We start from the raw sequence: 19,501 nt of genomic DNA on the forward strand, positions 1-19,501 counted from the left end.
CCGCATCACAGCCAGTGCATTTACTCACCTTCTCCAAAGCAGAGCTCAGTGCTGTGTGTTAATTATTGTTGTGTTCTGCTCAGCTCTGTCCTTGTTCATATGTAAAGGCAATATATGACTGAAGGAAATACATAAAATGTAACCCAGAAAACCAGGAACTGGCACAAAGCTGTCATCTTCCTAAGGCTCCTTGTCTCAATAGTAACATCAACCCCAAGAACATGTGCTTCTCCTTCATAGCAACAGTGAGTGTTGGCCTCGCCTGACTTAGTTTATACAAGACTAAAGCCTTTTCTTTGCTGTTTTATTGCCTTAGGATGTGTTGCACACATTAATTGCCCTGAGGTAGAACATGCCACTAAGATTGGGCCTGAGAGTTAATAACTAGCCTCAACTTGGTGCTGGGGACAGATACTTGCTAAACATGACTTCAAAGCTTGTCCCTGTAACATGGGGACACATTCAGAGCGTATACCTAGGTTCAGTTTGTTTCCATATGCACATCACACATCAGCAACTGCGCCCAAAACCAGCCTCTGTAGCTGGATTGATTTGTCTCAGTCAGAAGCAATATCCACAGACATCCTTTTCCACTGTGGTTGTGCAGAACAACCATAAACAGGTGCAAGGTGCAAGGCACAGGGGAAGCTTTTCACCATGGTCCTGGCCTGTGCATGACCTTCAGCATGGCCCTTGCCTACTAAACAAGTGTTCAAGGCATGAGCAAATGTAAAGTGAGGTCTGTGTTTGTACAGCAGGAACTTTGTGAATTCACAGTAGCAGCTGAGGATGCCTTTCTGACACTGAGTTATTGGGCAAAGAGGAAAAAATAAGTGATGACACATCATACAATGGATTGATATTCCCCTCATTTTTAGAGCTGCAGTTCAGTGTACTCACAACTACTGCATCAAAATGGTGCAGTACATCTGTATGCTACGTTTCTAAACAAACCTATAGTTATGTGTAGCATGTAAATAGAACTACTTCATATATACATGGTATAATACAGATGGACTGGATACATAATCCTTCATTATAATTCACAGATGATTACAATATATTTATATGGGGGAAAATGTAATGGAAGTGTAGTTAAGGGGGGCAGAACTGCAAGATGACTGTTTTTTCCAAAACTTTAGGTGAAGATAAAAGCTGCTGGTACAGCAAAATTTCTGGGATAGCTGCAATATTTATGGCCAGATTCTGGCTACTGGACTCAAGCAGTAGCAAGCACTAACTGCCTATTAGGTCCAGGCTCACTTACTATGAATATAAAGTATGCAAATTTTAGTAATCTACAGTTTCACTCTCTGAAGTAAAATCCTAACTGCTTCTTAGCTATAGAGACTTTCCCAGGACTCAGAGGTGATTTGCTGTTTTGGGATTAGTGTGATAATTTCTGTCTGGCAGATGTGAGGAGAAAAGGAGATGAAAACCCTAGAAATGACTTACATAACTAACCCCCCAATTCTTACTTTCAGTTTACTTTCCAGAGGTGAAGGCATGCCCCAGAGCTGACAGAAATCCGTGTGGAAGACACCACAGAAGATAAGGTGATGTGAGTCTGAAGCTTGATTCCTTTACATCTCTAGTGAAAAAAAGACATGTTAACTCCCATCATTACCAGAGCAAGGCTTATGTTGAGGAGCAGCCTTCCAGCACAGCTAGGGAAAGGGCTGCAGAGAAACTACCCTGCATCATTAAAAACAAAAAAAAAACCATTAGATGTCGTCCTTTGTAACAAAAGTTTGCTGCTTGAAGCCCTCAGTTCTAACATTGTCACACACCAGCTCTAAATGAATGCATTTTCTTAAATATACAGTTTTCTACATAGTGAGATAAATCAAGCTGCCAGCAGCTCAGCAGATGTTAGATAATTGTTTTCTGGGGATTCTTTAGCGTTTAAACAAATATTTCCCTGTGATACTTTTGCCAGTCCAGCAACTAAACTCACTAGATGCAGAGCAAGGTGGTAGCAGTTTCTCCATCAATATGCCTTAGGCCTGGCTGAGGTGTCATCTAGACCGACAAAAGCAGAATATTTATGGTATCCTTTTCAGTTAAATCCTCAGTATCACTTGCTAAGATGGCCATGGTTGCCAGGGGTATTTTTAATGATGCAAACAGCTGCTACCTAAGAAGCCTAAGAAGCTGCCTCTGCTCCTGTGCTTCTCATGGGGGGCATACAGGGTCTTTCAGCACAGACTGATCAATAAATGATGTTTGCTATCTCTGTGCCTTTTTCCTTGTGGGCAGGAAGAGCAAAGGGAGCTTTTGCTTATGCTGTTGACATTCCTGGGCTACAGCTCACTTTCTTCTATCACTGTATCACAGTATCACAGTCTAGCCAAGGTTGGAAGAGACCTCGAGGATCATCGAGTCCAATCTATCACCACAGACCTCAGGACTAGACCATGGCACCAAGTGCCACATCCATCCTTTCAGGTAGTTGTAGAGAGCAATGAGGTCACCCCTGAGCCTCCTCTTCTCCAGGCTAAACAATCCCAGCTCCCTCAGCCTCTGCAGTATAGAAAATGCTCATCTGTATGAAATGCTGCCAAGTAACTTTTGTCTGAGCTTTGGTGGGCGTGTGTTGAGGGAGGCTCCTTGTCCCGATGAGCGCTGGGTGGGCTGGTGTGTGTGTGCTGGTGAGGTGGAGCTGTTGGGACGTCTGCAGGGAGTGTTTCCTATCAGTTGTTGGTGTGATGTCATGGTCAGTCTCCAGTGTGGGAACAAGCAGTTTCCTGCCTTTCAGAATTACTGCAAATGACTATTCAGAAGATCCTGCCCCAAAATGGGACAGGCAAGTAAATAAGTAGCCAACTTTAAAAGAAATAAGAAATATATATAAAAGCACTGGCACTGTGCCTGCTGCTAGGTCAGAAAATTGCTCTATACATCTCTAGCACAGTCTATATGTGCCACATGGGCTCTTTCCAAACGCTGCAGTGGTAAATGTGCTCAGCAAGTTACTCAACAGAAAGCTGTCTGGCAGGCCTATTCTCCATGGTCCTTTCCATCCCTGGCCTCTCTGTTCAGCCTGCCAGCATTGTGTCAGTGGGGGAGGGACCATGCTAGCAGCCCAGGGCTGCGTCTTGGATTTGTCTGACTCTGCTTCATAAAACATCCCAGTGGCTGATGTGAGGCCTGAAGCCTGCAAATGTACCTAATCCTGCTGTGCAGTGAGATGTCCTGTGAGAGCTGGTGAAGTGAAGGGAGGTCGCCTGGATCACACACGTGGGCACACACAGGGAGTTGTGTCATTCCCTTGCTTTTCTTTCTCGGATGAAGCTTTATTTCAAAGTTTGGGTCAGGCCCTGAATTTGGTGATCTAATGTCTTGAATGTCTCTTTTGTCTTCACAGGGCATGAGCTGCCACAAAAGAGCTTCAATAAATTGCCCCAGCCAGTCATTAGTGTTACACATCCACATTATCCTCCTGCCAGCAGGCTGCAGGGTCCTGGGAGCCATATCCCTGTCCATCCCCGGGGAACTGGCAGCACTGTGCAGCAGGAACATGTGTGCAGGGGCCAGCTCTCCCCATCTCATGCTGGCAGAAGAGGTCCCCTGCTTCCCAGGGCCCCCAGGGTGTAAGACACCTGTCTGGAACAAGAAGAGACTGGGAAAATGGTACTCCCCACTTCCTCCTTCTTTACTGAGAGCAGTGGTCCACCCAGCTCAGCTAGCAAGGATGCAGCAGGAGGACTTGGAAGGCAAATCGTGTCACTCATCCACAGCTTTTGTCTATTTCCCAGTGATTTGTGACTCAGAGACTGTCTGACCAAGAACTGACGTCATCATAGCTATTAGCCCTCCATGCATGTCTTTGTCCTAGATTTCCTGGGTTGCCTTTTGAACTCATGCCAACTCCTTGTGCCCACAGTATCCCATGACTAGGAGTTTCCCTGCATTGACATTTACAGACGATCTGCATGCCCTGTGCTGCCCAGCATGCATTAGTGCCATATCTACCCACTACCAAAGCATCAAAAAAAAGACCCTCTTTGTATTTCTGTAGGTCTGATGTACCCACAGCATGCACTGCCACTGAGCTGCTCTCCCCAGACCTTCTCTTGCCAGCAACACCTTGGTCATGTGGCAGGTGTTGGAAGGAAGCTGACGGCCATCCTACTTCCTTCTGCTGTCAAACCATGCTCACTCCTCTGCTTGCCTGGCTATCCCAAGGGTCCTGATGTCTTGTACACTCTTGCAAGAGCCTGAGCAGTTGTTCCAGCTTGCAGCTGCAGATGGTGAATGTTATCAGCTCTCTGAAATGGCTCAAATGTTTTATCGACTGGATTTCCCTGGCTGCCTCCCTGCACCCTTGCCCCAGCCTTTTGTGGATGCAAGTAGAACATCTTGGGTTTGTTGCATGGAAGGTGGGTGAGGGAGGCAAAATACTTCATGCAGTGTGTCATGAAGTTTACTTCCCAAAAGACAAGAATAAAAAAAAATGGAAATAAAAGGAAAAATGATGAGAATCATGGCTGACGAGTGCCCTCTTGATCATAGAATCACAGGATCATTTTGGTTGGAAGAGACCTTTATAATCAAGTCCAACTGTTAACCCAGCATTGCCAAGTCACCACTAAATCCTGCCCCTCAGCACTACATTGTCATGTCTTTAAAATACCTCCAGAGATGACAACTCCACCACTTCCCTGGGCAGCCTGTTCCAGGCCTTGGCAACCCTTCGGGGGAAGAAATTTTTCCTAACATCCAACCTAAACCTGTCCTGGAACAACTTGAGGCCATTTCCTTTTATCCTATCACTTGTTATTTGGAAGAAGAAACTGATACCAAACTCACTACAATCTCCTTTCAGGTAATTGTAGAGACAGAGAAGGTCTCCCCTGATCTTTCTTTTCTCCATGCTAAACAAGCTCAGTTCCCTTAGCTGCTTCTCAGGTCTCTTCCAACCTGGTCTGGTCTATTCTATTCTATTCTATTCTATTCTATTCTATTCTATTCTATTCTATTCTACTCTACTCTACTCTACTCTACTCTACTCTACTCTACTCTACTCTTCCCTAGACCCTTCACCACCTTTGTTCCCTTCTCTGACATGCTCCAGCACCTCAATCTCTTTCTTGTAGTGAGAACCACAAAGCTGAACACATTGTGGCCTCATCAGTGCCCAATAGAGTGGAACAATCATTTCCCTGGTCATGATGCTGGCATGCCTGTTCCTGCTTCCAAACCACACTGCAGCATCCCCATGAAAGAAGAGGTCTGCTGCTTGGATGGGCTCACTCTGCCACTCCAGCTCTGCCTTTTTTTCCCTTTTGCTTGCTGCAAGCCCCCTGCCACTTGCTGCTCATGCCGAGTGACAGACAGCTCTGATGGCAGCAGCTTCTGCAGCAGCAGCATGTGCTGAGCATGGCATTCTGGCATGGAGGGTTTTGCAAGGCAGCAGGCGATCAATGGCACAGGACCTGCTGAGCAGAGAGACTGTGTTTTGGAAGCCAGGGCACTGTCTTACCACGAGGATAAAAGAAAGCTGAAGAAAGACATTCTATGGTCAGGGGGCTGGTTAGAGTAGGGGCGAGGGGAGTGGACTCAAAACCAGGAGACTTATGTCCCTTCATGTTAGTCGTGGTCCCTTCTTCAGGTAACAAACTGTGCCACCAACTTGCTATGTGTCCTTAGCTGAGCTGCCTGACCCTTTGTGCCCCAGGCTCCTTGCCTGTGTTGTCCTGTCCTCTGGCAGTCATTTCTTGTGCAGACATGGATTTAACCAGCTCAGTGGCCTCCATTCATCCCTGTCTCTTGCTCTCCTGCTGTGGTGCTGACAAGTCATATATTCCCAGCACTCTGCTGTGGTTTCTCTCCAGCTTTGGGAGTCTGTCTGCCAAATACTGCTGATCAGCCTGCTGACCAGCTGCATCTGGTGCATCCAAAACCAGCCAGAAGCTGTGGAGCTTAATGCTCCTCTGTGATGGCTGCCTGGTGCTGATTGTCATACCTGGGTTGGGCTGGTGAGGCAGGGGCAGGGCAGAGACCTGCTCTGCCACTCACATTCTGCATCCTGTCCTGTGCCCAGGGAGCAAATTGCCGTCCTCTGACACTGATGAGTGGGTCAGCCCTGAAACAGAGAGGATTTTGCTGCTCTTTGTCCACCTCTGGCAGAACAAATACTCTAAAATGGGAGACTATCTCTAGACCTTCCTTAGCAGACATCTGGTCTGTCTTGAACACAGTGTGGCAAATAGCATCATAGAATTATGAAATGTCTTTGGTTGGAAAAGACCTTTAAGAACACCCAGTCCAACCATTAGCTAACTCCATCAAGTCTGGTGCTAAACCATGTTCCTCAGCACCACCTCACTGCCTCTTTGAAACAATTCCAGGGATGAGGATTCAACCACCTCCCTGGCTAGCCTGTTCTGGGCTTTGAGAACCCTTTCAGTAAAGAAGTCTCTTCCAATCTCCAATCTGAGCCCCCCACCCTGGTGCAACTTGAGGCTGTTTCCCCTTGTCCTGTCTCTTCTTACTAGGGAAAAGAGACCAACCCCCACCCAGCCTCAACCTGGTTTCAGGGAGTTATAAAGAATAAGAAGGTCTCCCCTCAGCCTCCTTTTCTCCAGGCTAAACCCCAGTTCCATCAAGTGCTCCTCATTTGATCATATTTCTGCTAAGAACAGTCTAGGAACTGGTAGCTAGGCCTGCTACTGAGATGTATTTGTTTATTAGGAGCAGCGAAGAACTGGAGAAGGTGCTGAAGCTTTAGAATTCAACAAGATAAGGTGGGCTGGGCTACAGGACAGGCTTACAGTGGCAAAAAGAGGAGGTTCTTGGAATCAGCACATTTTCATAGGTGGGAACGTAACAGTAAATCTTTTATTTCTGTTGCTGTGATGTCTTTAAAGAGCTTCCTCAGCAGGTACAGGGACTGTAGGGGTTGGAGCTATACTGGGTGATTTAGCAGGAGGTTTGAACCTGTGTGGTGGAGAAAAGGTTTCCAGTGCTGTGGAAGACTGATGTCAGCCTCAGAAGTGTCTCAGAATCTTGAAGGAGTGGCAGCAGGTAAATAGGTATTGGTAGTTCGTTGCTGTTTAGACAGATACATTTCTTGATCTACTGGAAGACAAGACTATCGTCTGCTTCAATTTTCTGAGACCAGCTCTGCATGTGTGTGATGTCTAAATTCTGGGGGAAAGTCTGTTTAAGAAACTTGTCTTGGGAGCCCAAGGCAGCTGGGTTGTGCAGTCCTCTTTCTGTGAGAGGGTGTGCAGGTAGGGAGCCTGCCCACTGGATGTGTGTGAGAATGTCCCAGGAAAGACACCTTGCTGGAGCTTTTCTTTGGTAGCTGGGATGCATCTAAATAAAGTAACAGCCCTGCTAGGGCTCTGGAGCAGGTAGATCAGTTCAGCAGCAATTATGCCATACCTGATCATGTGTATGCTGTGCCCTATGTACGAGGTGCTTGGCACACATCTGAAGGAATATGTGAGTTTTAGTTGAACCTTGAGTTCAGTAGGGGAAAACCTGAGGAAATAGTATATCCCTCCCCATACCTCGGAGCCCTGTCCTCTTTAGCCTGACAACCCACATGTTTACCAGATCTAGTTACTGTGCAGAAGGCAAAGCAGCTGCAGTGAATTAATTAGTAACTTCCAAGCTGTCCCAGCCTCTGGAGCTGGGTTATTACCTGTAAAGCCTTAGAACGGTCACAAACAGCTCCATGAGCACAAGGACACCAGTGTTATCTGTTGCCAAGGGGAAAGCCAGCACAGATGCCTGGCTGGCTGTTTCTGCTGCTCTTGGAGTCAGCAAAGAGGAGGGGAGATGTCTGGAGGTGATTGCTCCCACTGCTGCCCCGGGGTCCTGCAGGGACTTGCAACCTTCTTAGATGGGGGCAGCAGGATGCAGCTGCCTTGCTGTGAACTGAACTGGAGCTGCTGAATCCCTGTATTGCCTCTGAGGGCTGCAGTCGCTTATATGCTCTTCAGGTTGTTCTTGTTGATGATTTTATCTTTTTGAAACTGAGGGAAAAAAAAACCAAAAAGTGGTGTCAGTCCAATTTGGAGTGTCTCCTTCCATACCAGCTGTGACTGTAATGTATCAAAAATGTAGTCAGAACATTTAAATAAAAACACTAAGACTCTTTTGGTCCAAGTTTTCTGAATCATTGAACTCGAACTTACAGGGCTGGAGTAACATCTGGAGATGATTCCCCTTCCTCTATGTAACACAGGAGCGTGCAAACTTCATCAAAGATAGACATACCAGCTATTTACATGTCTGTACTACTGAGCAGGCCTGGGAACAATGAGACTAAGTGATATACATGATAAACTTGCCTGCAAATCATATGCTGCTTTAAATATGGCCAACACAGGGATTTCTCCTCACTGTCAAGTTATCTTAAGAGTACCCAGAGAAATGTCTGACAGTCTACAGGACCTTTATCAGTCAATGAGAGCTGGGAGCTTAAGCTCCTTAAGCCCTCTTGATGGCTTCCCATATTTTTCTCATAAATAGCTACTGTAAAAATAATTTTGGAAAGGTTTGGAGGCTCTTACATACATTCTTTGGTTTCATTTCTTTGGAACCACAATTACTTCTCTGGCCTGCACTGCTACTTACTCAGTTTTCTGCCTGAAGTCACAACTTAGCTCTGAAAGGGGCTGTATGGAGCTCCTTAAATCTGAGCAGGATGTTTGGATCTGTAGCTCTCCTTTGAAACTCAGTTGGTGATTCTGATATGTTATTACAAGTTTACAGCTGTCCTTGGTTGGTAATTATGCTCTAAGTCTGTCCTTCAAGTTAATCTGAGTGTGTACTCTAAATAGCTTTGCCCTGGCCTTGGTTTAAGCAAATTACTTACAGGAGTGACACATTTGTTACTAATCCTCCAGCCTCCTATAGCCAAATTCTGTGATACTCTCTCAGACTGGTTATTCTCTCTTAGGCAAGCAGACCTACTGACTTCACATTTATTTACCTAGTTCAAACCACCACTTAAGCACATGGTTAATTGTAAACATGTGTTTAGGTCCCATGGACTTCTGTGAGGCTTAAATGCTGTCTATAATAGGCATTCTTTCCTAAATCAGAGCTAGAAAATTAAATTTGTCTCCTTGTATAAAAGATCAATTCAACTGTTATGCCTCCAAAAGAAAGCTGAAAGTTCTGTTGGATTAAGGCAGGATGTACACTTAAAGTGTAGTAACTGTTGCTGAATACCTTGTCAAGTAAACTCTTATTCTGGAGTGAACATCAACGTTCAGAGATATTAAAGGATAGCTTTTTTTGACACTATCTGCATAGAGATACAAAGCGCATTTCAACTATGCCTAGAAGATAATTTTTGTGTGGTTATTTAGTGAAAATCCTGCAGTGATATATATCCAGGACAACAACAAGGAATTTAGAGTATAATAAACCAAATTAGGTTGGAAGAGACCTTCAAGATCATGGCGTCCAACCCATCAACCAATCCAACCCACCTAAACAACTAACCCATGGCACTGGCTAGTGAAAATGACACTGAAGTAAAATGAAAGGATTGTGTGTCTTTTATTTGGAGTGAGTCACTGTTACACATTCTCTATTGCTGCTGCAAGCCACCCTAGCAGAGGGAATGGCCTCTTAGTTGCCATTGTAAGAAAGAATAGAAAGAGGAGCAATTTCTGTCTGTCCAAGTGCATGCACATATGCCACAGATCCGCGCAAGCAGCACGCTTTTACCTTTTTGCCTCTGTTGAGGTCTGACACAGGATGCAGAGGTAAGCAAAACTGAGTGTGAGTGAGATTGTCTTAAATTTGCTTTTGCATCCCTCCCTGCCTTCTGTGCCTTTTGCAGTCCACTTGTCTTGCATGCATCATCAGAAGGTAACCAGGTGGAGGGTAGTTGCATGGCCAGCATGTGTCCCATCCAGTTTTCAAGCATGCTGATTTTGGGGCTAAAAAGTGTACTACCCATGTGCTTCAAGTTTAATTTAGCTTCATGACAGTTGCTTGAGCAAATGGCACTGACAAGGAATGAACAAAGTTACATGTCTGCAGCCATGGCTACTAAGGACCCTGTGAGATAAGTGCGTATCTCACTGTGGGACAGGAAGGCAAGCTGATGTATCATGCTTCATGAACAATTTCATTTACTATCAGCAAGTGTTTGTGTTAAATGAAAATCTGTGAAGCTGGCCTGCCAAAGAGCTGAAAGAAGAAGTCTTGTGAAGATAGCTTTAGCTAAAACTGATGCAGCAAGGCTAAAATAACACAAACAGCCAACTTCAAACCAGATTTTTGAAGGCCAAAGTGCCTGAGTGAAGACCTTTTTCTAATTAACTGAAATTTTAATAATAAAGTTAACACTCCTTGGTATGCTAATGAACCAAACTGAGTACATGCTAAATATATATGACTGTGTTGCTCAACTCTCCATTGAAGTAATACTAAATGTCACCTAGAAGGCAGGAACACATGAGGCTAGGACATAAAATCAGTAAGAGGAACATCTCTTGGTGCGCTTGGGTGCAAGCACAAAGAAGTGTGGAGGGGTGCTGCTACCAGCACCAGCAGCAAGAGGTGCAGCAGCAGATGGGGGGGAAAGACAGAGACAAGGACAGTCAGTGGACTGTGCTCCTTTTCCTCTTCCCACTCTTCTTGGTAAGAATTGCTTAGCAATATATGGCTTAGCTTCTGCTGTGTTTCTATTACATATTGAAGCTATTGCAAAGGTTTGCATCTCCGACTTTTTTGGATTTAGCAGTCCTGAGATAATTTTGCAGTTAGTGCATTTATCACCAGCAGTCCTGAATCTGTGCGCTAATAAATTAGGCAATTTAATTGTTTTAGCTTTCTGAACCTGTGTCATGCAAGTGGGGCACTGGAAAAACAGATACAAACAATAATTTTGCCAAATAGTTCCAATAAGAGTCCTGGACTCTTGGAAACAAGCAGATGTTGAGATCTTACCTGTATCATGACAGACCCCTTGGAGGTTAGTGTGGACTGGAAGGCTCATGGTGGCTTTGCAATAGCCAATGTGTGCTCAACGGGAAGGCCAGCTCTTGCTGATGGGTTGCTGTGTTCAGGTTGCTGGATAAACTGCTGCTGGTACCAGCTTTGTACCAATGTATAAAATGGGACTGAGAAAGTTGAAGTAGGAGAGAAGGCCCATTGCAAGTGATGTGCCCAAGGAATTGTACTTCTGGCATGAAGCAGGCAAGAAGGAAATCTTATCAAAGCTCTTTACAGTTCTTCAGAAGCACTAAAAGAAAGGGTTAACCTCTGAAAACATTTTCACCAATTACTTAGCTTTCCCATGACATCAATCCTCTCAGTTTCTATAGTCCTTTGAAGAATAACATCACTAATAACTAACTTCATGTCTTTCATATAATCCTGAATATTCCTTTGAGCCTTCAAGGAAAATCAAAGTTTCCCCTGTGCTAAGTTTCACTTTGAATTTGGAGTCAGAAATTTTATATGTAGGACATCGCAAAGGAGTCCTGGGAGAGCAAAGAGATTTTCACTTCTCATGTTTGCAAAACACTTGGCATTAGTTGTGTTTTAATTTTTTACCAACATTGCAGATCTGTGCATGAATGTGATGTCTGTGATGTGCACAACATATGGGATATACTTAAAAATTCAGGTGTATTATTTTTAATGCACAAGTCAAATGCATGACAGATTGGTGTAGTTTGGGGACACTGGGGAATACGATGTTGATACACATTTTCCCCTTTTCCAGTAGCATCATTTCTGGTGTCATTCATATCACCACAGTTTTAAAACATCCAGAGGTTTAAGAATGCTTTTATGAGTAGCTACAAAATGTTGTCTCACTGTGAAAGGAAAACCTTAGTAAGAGAAGAGGAGGCATATCCGTGGAAGGACAACACACTTCTTATGAGCAGGCATCGCTTCAGCACTGGGTGAAGGATTGGACTGGATGATCTTTGAGGTCTCTTCCAACTGGATGTATTCTGTGTGTTCAAGGCCAGGTTGGAGGAAGCCTTCAAGCAGCCTGGTCTAGTGGGAGGTGTCCCTGCCTATGGCAGGGACTTTGGAACTAGATGGTTTTTAAGGCCGCTTCCAGCTCATGCCCTTCTATGAATCTATGAATTCAGTAACACTTACCACAGCTCCCTTTCAGTGGTATCTGGTAGATACCAAAATGTAGGTGGCAAAACTAGACTAGAGCATCCTAGTATACTCCAGATGTACCTGAAGGGCCTAATCATCTAAACACCAGTTGTAGTGCTTGTAATAGGGTTCTAAGGGTTGACTTGTCACAGTAGTGGCCTTGCAGGTTTAGCTGTTTCTGCAAGTTGGCCACACTCTTCCTTGGCTTTCTTTTTAATCCTAAAAGTATGTCTTTTAGCTTATGTGTTGCTTTTTTTTTCTTCCTGCTTTTTTTTTTTCCTTTTATTTTTTTTTTCCTGTGTGCACTTTGAGGCTTCTGTTTAACTCTCTCAAAGAGCAAACAAAAGAGTTGAATAAACTTGCTGATGTTCCCCATTTCACGGCCTGTGATAACGACGAGATAACACTCTCCATTGGATTCTTCGTGTGACAAAAAAAAAAAAGAAAAAGAGAGAGGAAGGGGGAAAAAAGAGCCTTTGTCAGCCTCGATAGCACTATTCACTGCTTTACCAACAAGTTACAGTGCGAACATCGGCTTCCTGTCCTTTCATTGAAGCCCATTGATCTTTTCCCCTAGTAAACAGAGTGGCTGCAGCTTTTGTTTGACTTGTGCTCCCCATTTGTGTGCCACATTTCAAGGATGAAAAGTGCTGCTGTGGCCCTTCTGCAGTAGGAGAACCGGTACAAAGGGAGTGGGACAATGAGTGGAAAATGAGTGGTGGTTGTCAGAGGGGGGACACTGGGCAGTAGGGTCATGCTATAACCACGGTGGCTTTTGGGGATGGGTCTTGGAAAGGCTGTGGTTGGAGTATCCTGGAGGAGAGCAGTAACGGGATTTCAGGCTGGGCATTGCTCACTTCTCCCTTTAAACCAGCGGCTCGCAGAGCAAACAGGTCAGAGCATGGATGGCAGGACGTGATTATTCTAGCACAAGACAAAACCCCTCACAGTGGACAGCAGATAGGAGGATGTGGCAGCAGATCTGAGGGCTTGCTCTGGCTTTGTTACTCATTCAGTTACCAGTTAAATGCCACAAAAATATCAATTAAGTATAAGTCTTCAAGCTGGGGAAGTGTGCTGGAGTTGCAGGACCAATATGGTCCTTTAGGAACACCTTACCTAGTGAAGTCCCTCTGCTGTAAAAGAACTGATTATGGGGGAATTTCTTTTTGGGTTTATATGAAGCAGGATTAAGGCTGAACTGCCAGAGCTTGTGCCAGGGGAGCCTGCAACTGGAATTGTAGGGTATGTTGTAAAGAAAAAATAGCCTCTTTTTTTCTCCCCTCCCTCCCCCTCCTCCCCTTCTTCCCCCTCAGTCAGGGAAGTGAGTGATGCTTTTAGATCTTGGACTTCCAATGATGATGATAAAATGGTTCAAAAATATGTGACTGCTGGCAGAAAGCTAATATATACTTTGTCTGGTCTGAACTAACAAGAAACAAAGAGCTTACTTATCCTTTCCTGCCTTTCAAGCTCCATTTAGGCAAGGAAACATTTCCTTGATGACTTTTATTGTATGCAGGTTCTTACTTGGCCACACTGTCCTTAGAATTTGGGAAGCTTGAGTAAAAGAGAAATATTATAGCAAGTCTCAGGAAAATACTTCCTGTGAAATCCCAAATCCGCTGTTGTTTTGTTTCAATAGCCAGTCTTTATTCTGGTGGGATTCTGGCCTTTATTGCTACTCATCTAACTCCCAGTGATGTCTAGGAGGCTTGGCTATCAACCATAAGTTTATGAGGCACTTGGCAGCTACAGAACAAAAACACGAGCCTTCCTCCAAAAGCCTGCAGTCATGGCTATTCATATTAAGATTGCACAGTTTGGTGTTGTCTACTAATAACCCAGCAGAAATGGTCTTTAGCAGCTGAGCTTGGAGTGTGGGTTCTGCTACTCTTTCTCCAGAGGTATATGAAAAGAACTAAAGCAAGTAGATGCTAGGGTGCATCTCAAGTGATATCAGTATCTCTGTGGATACTACTGAGCCACACTAACAGATCTGAGTGATTCGTATTACTGTACAGAGCCTTACGCAGACCTGTGCAGCACTGACAATTTGAACAACTTCTTTTCCTTCTTCCCCTTTTGACTGTTGATGAAGTTCTTGCTTCTCAGGATAGTCCTTGAAAGTGATTAGCCAACATATTCTCCCTGAAATGTGTATAGCAGGAACTGTTGAAACATATTTTTTCTAGACTGTTCCAGAGCCTCACAACTTGTTTCTGTGCTGAGCATGAAAGACACTGGAAAGCTAAGTACAGTCCAGAATAAAGCTGGATTGTTCCTCAGCTACAACGTCAGAGCTTAACTGGTATAGTATTTAAAATCCTGTTTCAAAAGAATTTCAAGTAACCCTCCCCCCCCAATTCTGAATTGCACAAATTTGCAGAGATTTGACACAGCTCTGTCATATGCTAACCCTCTTTTCACTGCTCACATGGTAGGCAGATCTACAGAGAAAGTTAGCTTTCATTATGGCAATGCACAGTTGACCAAGACAGTTTTTTGTAAGAGGCTTGTGTGATGAGGCTTGAGCTCTTTTAAAATGTTCCATTGCAGCAGAAGATTGCCTTTAAAATTGGCAACAAACCCCTGTATGTGCAATCTGATACATAATTGTCCAAACATTTTGAATTTGGAAACATCTATTTCGTAGACGTTTAAAAAATATGCATAATGCACACCTGTTAGTGACAACAAAGCTGTAGGATTTTGCAAGGAACATGTAAGCCCAGAGAATTTGTGGATGCCCCCTCTGTGGAAGTATTTAAGACCAGGTTGGATGGAGCTTAGAGCAACCTGGTCTAGTGGAAGGTGTTCCCCCCGCCCGTGCCTGAGGGGTTGAAACTAGATGGCCTTTAAGGTCACTTCCAACCCAAACCAGTCTATGATTTTTTTAAGCCTCTGTGCATCTACTAAGGTAATGTACTTGGTCATATAATACAATATGCATCTCCTGTCCTTGTGGAGGGTGTGAACCTAAAGCACACTTTCACAATGACAACTCTTGCTTTGAATTCATCCGCCAATACTGCACAGCTGAGGTCTCTGGACCTGTGAGTGCTTTCCCTTGACTTGTATGAGTTACCCCATTGATTTCACAGGGCAAATCAATGTGGGAAAATTATGTGCAGGCAAAAAGTCTCTGAGCCAGGGCCTAAGGAAAGGCAAAGCCTAGAGGAATGCTGATAAATTATTTCAACAGCTTTTGGGAGTTGATCTTAGTGTTTTGCTTGCATTGTGTATGTCCAGGTGTAAGTTATGCTGACAGCATAGCAATATAAGCATGATGTACTTCCAAGGAAGGAGGCTTACTACCTCAGGATAGCTTATGCTTAAAAAATATCAGTAATACAAAGATGTTGGGCTAGTCAAGTGACATTAATCCTTTTTATGACTAAAAAGACACTTTGCAGCTTCACTGCGTTATGGAAAAGGCCAGAGCTTTATTGTGTCCAGCTTCAAACCCACGTAGCCAAGCAGCATCCTAGCCCTTGAGGATTTTGCAAATCATGTAGAAAACTTCTGAAGGTGCATGATCTGAAAATGCTCTTCCCAGCACCCCACCTCCACCCCTCTACCCCCCCCTACCCCCTCTCCCCCCGCAATTGCTGAGACAGGCCCTGCCCTGGGAAGCCCTGGGATGGGTCAGGACTGCTCTGCTGTCATTCACTTGCTTGTCACTCCTGGGATGCTTTCTTGCTTGGCTGCTAATTTTCAGGCACACTGATAATTTCAAGAACAGCCACAAAGCTCTTGGGCAATTACAGATATCTTATCTTTGCTGCACCTAAGGTTCTGGGGAGGTGATGCTGGTGCTGACCGCCTCTGTCCCCTAGGTCAGGCAGATGGGTGGTGCTTACTAGTAAAGGCAGGAAGGCTTGCCTGCTGTTGGGGAGACAGGAGCACATTGGTTGCTTGATACAATTATTAAGGCAGATTTTAGCTGGGGCAAAAGGATAAACAACCTTCCTTCAGTGTGTGCTATGGAAGCTTTCCAGCCTACAGAAAGTCAGACTCTCTCCTCTGCCTCCCATGTGAAAGGTAGAACCCTGCTTTTTGATGGTGAAACATTGTTCACTGGGCCAAAGTCAGGAAAGAGCAGTGAGGGAGAGAAAGAGAAGGGACTATCAACATCCACCACAAATCCCCTGGTGGTGCTTGCTGCTTAAGCTTCAAGCGTGTGCCCTGACAAGGTGATGGAGAGGTGAGGGTTTAGGGGAGGCAGAACACCAGCTGGTGAACTGCCTTTTGAACCCCACCCTGTCACTGCACAGAACCAAGGTTTCCTTCTCCTTCCCATCCATCTCGACTTTACATGCAGAGCCCGGGTTGTAGCCAGGCTGCTTTTTGGCTTTGGCAGATCCTACATTTTACAGTGACACCGTGTTCTGATTCTCATCACTTGTGTGCAGCCCAGTGTCTCTCTTTCTCTTGTTCTTGCTCTCTCTGGCTCTATTTTTTATTAATTTTTCTATTGTGTGATTAAAAATGGGCATAGTTTGCCAAGGCTTATTAAAGCAACGCTGCTCACTGTCTGGAGGCTTGCATTAGAATTAGGAAAAAAGGACTTCCAATTTTCTTTTTGTCCCCTACTGTAAAGAAAATGGGGATGAAGTGTGGAGAAGGGATTAACTGAAGGAACAGGATGACAGGTAGTCTAAATCCAGCCATGAGTTCTCCTCTTTAAAGACAGGCTATTTCCTAGATGCTTACCTTCTCCACCAGCATTTGGAGGATTAGCACAAATTCTGGCCTAATGAGGTGATGAAGCTTTTCACGATTCTGTTCTTCATGTGGGCAGTTTGTGCTGTAGCCCTTAGGTATGCTTCAGGCTAAAACCCTGTCAGATGGAGCAGAAGGCTGGGGTGATGGAGAGAAGCAGAAACTCTCTGGGCTGCCCAGCTATCCTACACACACGTGTGTGCTCACAAGCAATTTAATTACATTGGAATTAGCCCTTTCATTTCTTGTCTTTCTTGCTAAAAACTCTGGGAACAACGTGGGGGTGGCTGCTGTTGCTAAAGCATGTTCACATGCCATGGTGTTTTGGGAGGCCACATCCAAAAGAACTGTTTGCAGTTGATACATATCTTCTGCCATGCTCCTACAAATACCCCTTGCCTGTGTGTGCTGGGAAGACAATACTGCCTGATGGACTGGATTGCAAGGCAGTGTGATGCACTTTATGGGGTTCAGTGGAAGAGAATTTGTTAACAAGGTGATAAAGCTGGGAGAGGATAATGATGAAGTGACAAAAACTCACTCACTATTTATTAGGATTGCATCTTTCCTTCTATCACAGTATCACAGAATCACTAAGGTTGGAAGAGACCTCAAAGATCATCAAGCCCAACCTGTCACCACAGAATTCATGACTAAACCATGGCACCAAGTTCCACATCCAATCCCCTCTTGAACACCTCCAGGGATGGTGACTCCACCACCTCCCTGGGCAGCACATTCCAATGACGAATGACTCTCTCGGTGAAGAACTTTCTCCTCACCTCTTTCCTTCTAAAGAAGGCCAAGCCTCCTCTGTAAAGAAAAATCCACAGAGTTGGAAAGCAGGACCTCAGCAGAATTTCCTGCAAATGCCACAGGTGGAGGTTTGATAAGGCCTTCAATCACTTCTGTAGTAGTGAACAGAACTTCCACTTAGTTAACGTGGCTGTAAGCTTATGCTGATGAAGGTGCAAAAAGCTTGATCCAATGAGTAAAACCCTGTAAGCATATAAATCCAGTGATGAAATGCAAGATTTTTACATTACCCTTCTTTTTTTTTGCACAGGGATCTAGCCCAGGAGTGGTCCAATATGCTGCCTTTGTGGGAGCCTATACCTCTGTAATGACACTAGTCAGTGTGCAAGGATTACCAGCGGTGCATAGAAACACATGCAACTGATTGCATCAAGCAAAATTGTTTTGATTAGACTTTAAAACCAATTCCATACTTTTTTTTTCCATGAGAGGTTTACTTCAAAATCACTAGGGCAATTCTGAATCTATTTAAAGGTACTAGCCAAGACCTCTGCCCAGAGACGTGGCGGTTGAAACTGGTCACTGACTGCAAGAACTGTAGCAATAATTTATTTATTTGTTTTTGTAATGGAGGTTTTTCATGCAAAATCAGACTTGTGTGTGTTGAACTGTGCACCACTCCTTCCAGCCCTGTTTTTCTTACCTTTTTATTTAATGCAGGCAAGGCATGTCACGAGAAAGAAAGATTTCTGAGGCCGGCTGAAAAATCCTGTAGGCTTCTAACAACAGCTTGAAGAACTGCACAAATTTTCGTGACACTTAAGACATAAACTATTTTCTTTTCTCTAACTTTATAGCCTTGTCAGACCCTCTGTTGGTGTTGCAGAAGCAGAGACCATAGTTTATGCAGAAAGTTCTAGGAAAAGTGTCCTGTTGTGCCACTGGGTACCATGGAGACAAAAATGCAAGCGGGTAGCCTATTTCAGGGCTTTGAATTGTAAAGGAATGGCTATGCACCTCCGAGTAGTGATGATGTTGGAGAGAGGAGGCTTCAAAGTGTCACAGGGAGAGATGTTCCTTAGGCAGAGATGATTTATTCTCTTCTTCAAGATTTTTCAAAGTGAATGGATGCTTCCCGAATAACTGCTGGTTTGAGTTCAGGTTACTTTGCGTTGTTAGGTTTTTAAAGTATGTAAGGCATAAATTTAAGACCTCAGAAGAAAGAAGGCTCATATGTAATATAGATATCTCTCTGAACTTGATGTCTTTACCGTTGAACTGGTCCTGTGATGCTTGTGGTAGAATGAAATGCAGGCACTGATAAGGCTGTGGTTATATTTAGCAGCAGCGTAGTGGGAAGGAGCGGCCGCCTGGACGTGGTGACAGAATCGAAGCCAGCTGTAAGCAGTAAAAGTCTCACAGGGTTAACCACAAAGTCTGCCTGCAGCTGCTGCAGCTCAATACCCAGCATTCACACGAGGTCTCACCAAACTGCCTTGTGACATTTTTGATTCATATCAGGGACAGAGTACCATTGTTGGGGGGAAAAATAACTGTTTTATAAAATGTTCTGCAGGCTTTCAGTCATTTCAGTTTCTATTCTCTCCTCTGTGCCACTCTCAAGGTTGGATAAAAGTTCTTGCTTTGCTTTTCCACTCACTGCTTTGTAAAAAAAGTGTTCCTGGCTTAATTTCTTTTATTAAAGAGCATAAGCTTCTCCTTAAAGCTTAGGAAAAGGCTAACAGTGGGCTTTGTCATGTTGCTGTGACACTTCGGGTTGGAGGGAGCTGTGCCTCTCGGTGGTGTGACTGGCAGGAAAAGCAGCAGCTTTTATTTTTTACGCAGGAAGGATACCGGGGTTCAGGGGGAAGGGTCTGTCCTTTTGTAGCAAGCAACTGGGAAGGATTTCTTGAGTGAT

General features: G+C 44.4%; 1 long non-coding RNA gene across 1 annotated transcript; it reads left to right on the top strand.

The window, feature by feature from the left end:
- The first annotated feature begins 1,484 nt into the window (after positions 1-1,484).
- Positions 1,485-3,483, top strand: LOC137452396 (uncharacterized). The gene is made up of 3 exons (XR_010990068.1): positions 1,485-1,556; positions 2,338-2,448; positions 3,368-3,483. It is a non-coding gene; the product is annotated as an uncharacterized lncRNA (long non-coding RNA).
- Positions 3,484-19,501: the final 16,018 nt, after the last annotated feature.

Source organism: Melanerpes formicivorus, unplaced genomic scaffold (genome assembly GCF_026170545.1).
Source record: "Melanerpes formicivorus ecotype bairdi unplaced genomic scaffold, bMelFor1.0.p_v2 SCAF_53, whole genome shotgun sequence".
Taxonomy (NCBI): domain Eukaryota; kingdom Metazoa; phylum Chordata; class Aves; order Piciformes; family Picidae; genus Melanerpes; species Melanerpes formicivorus.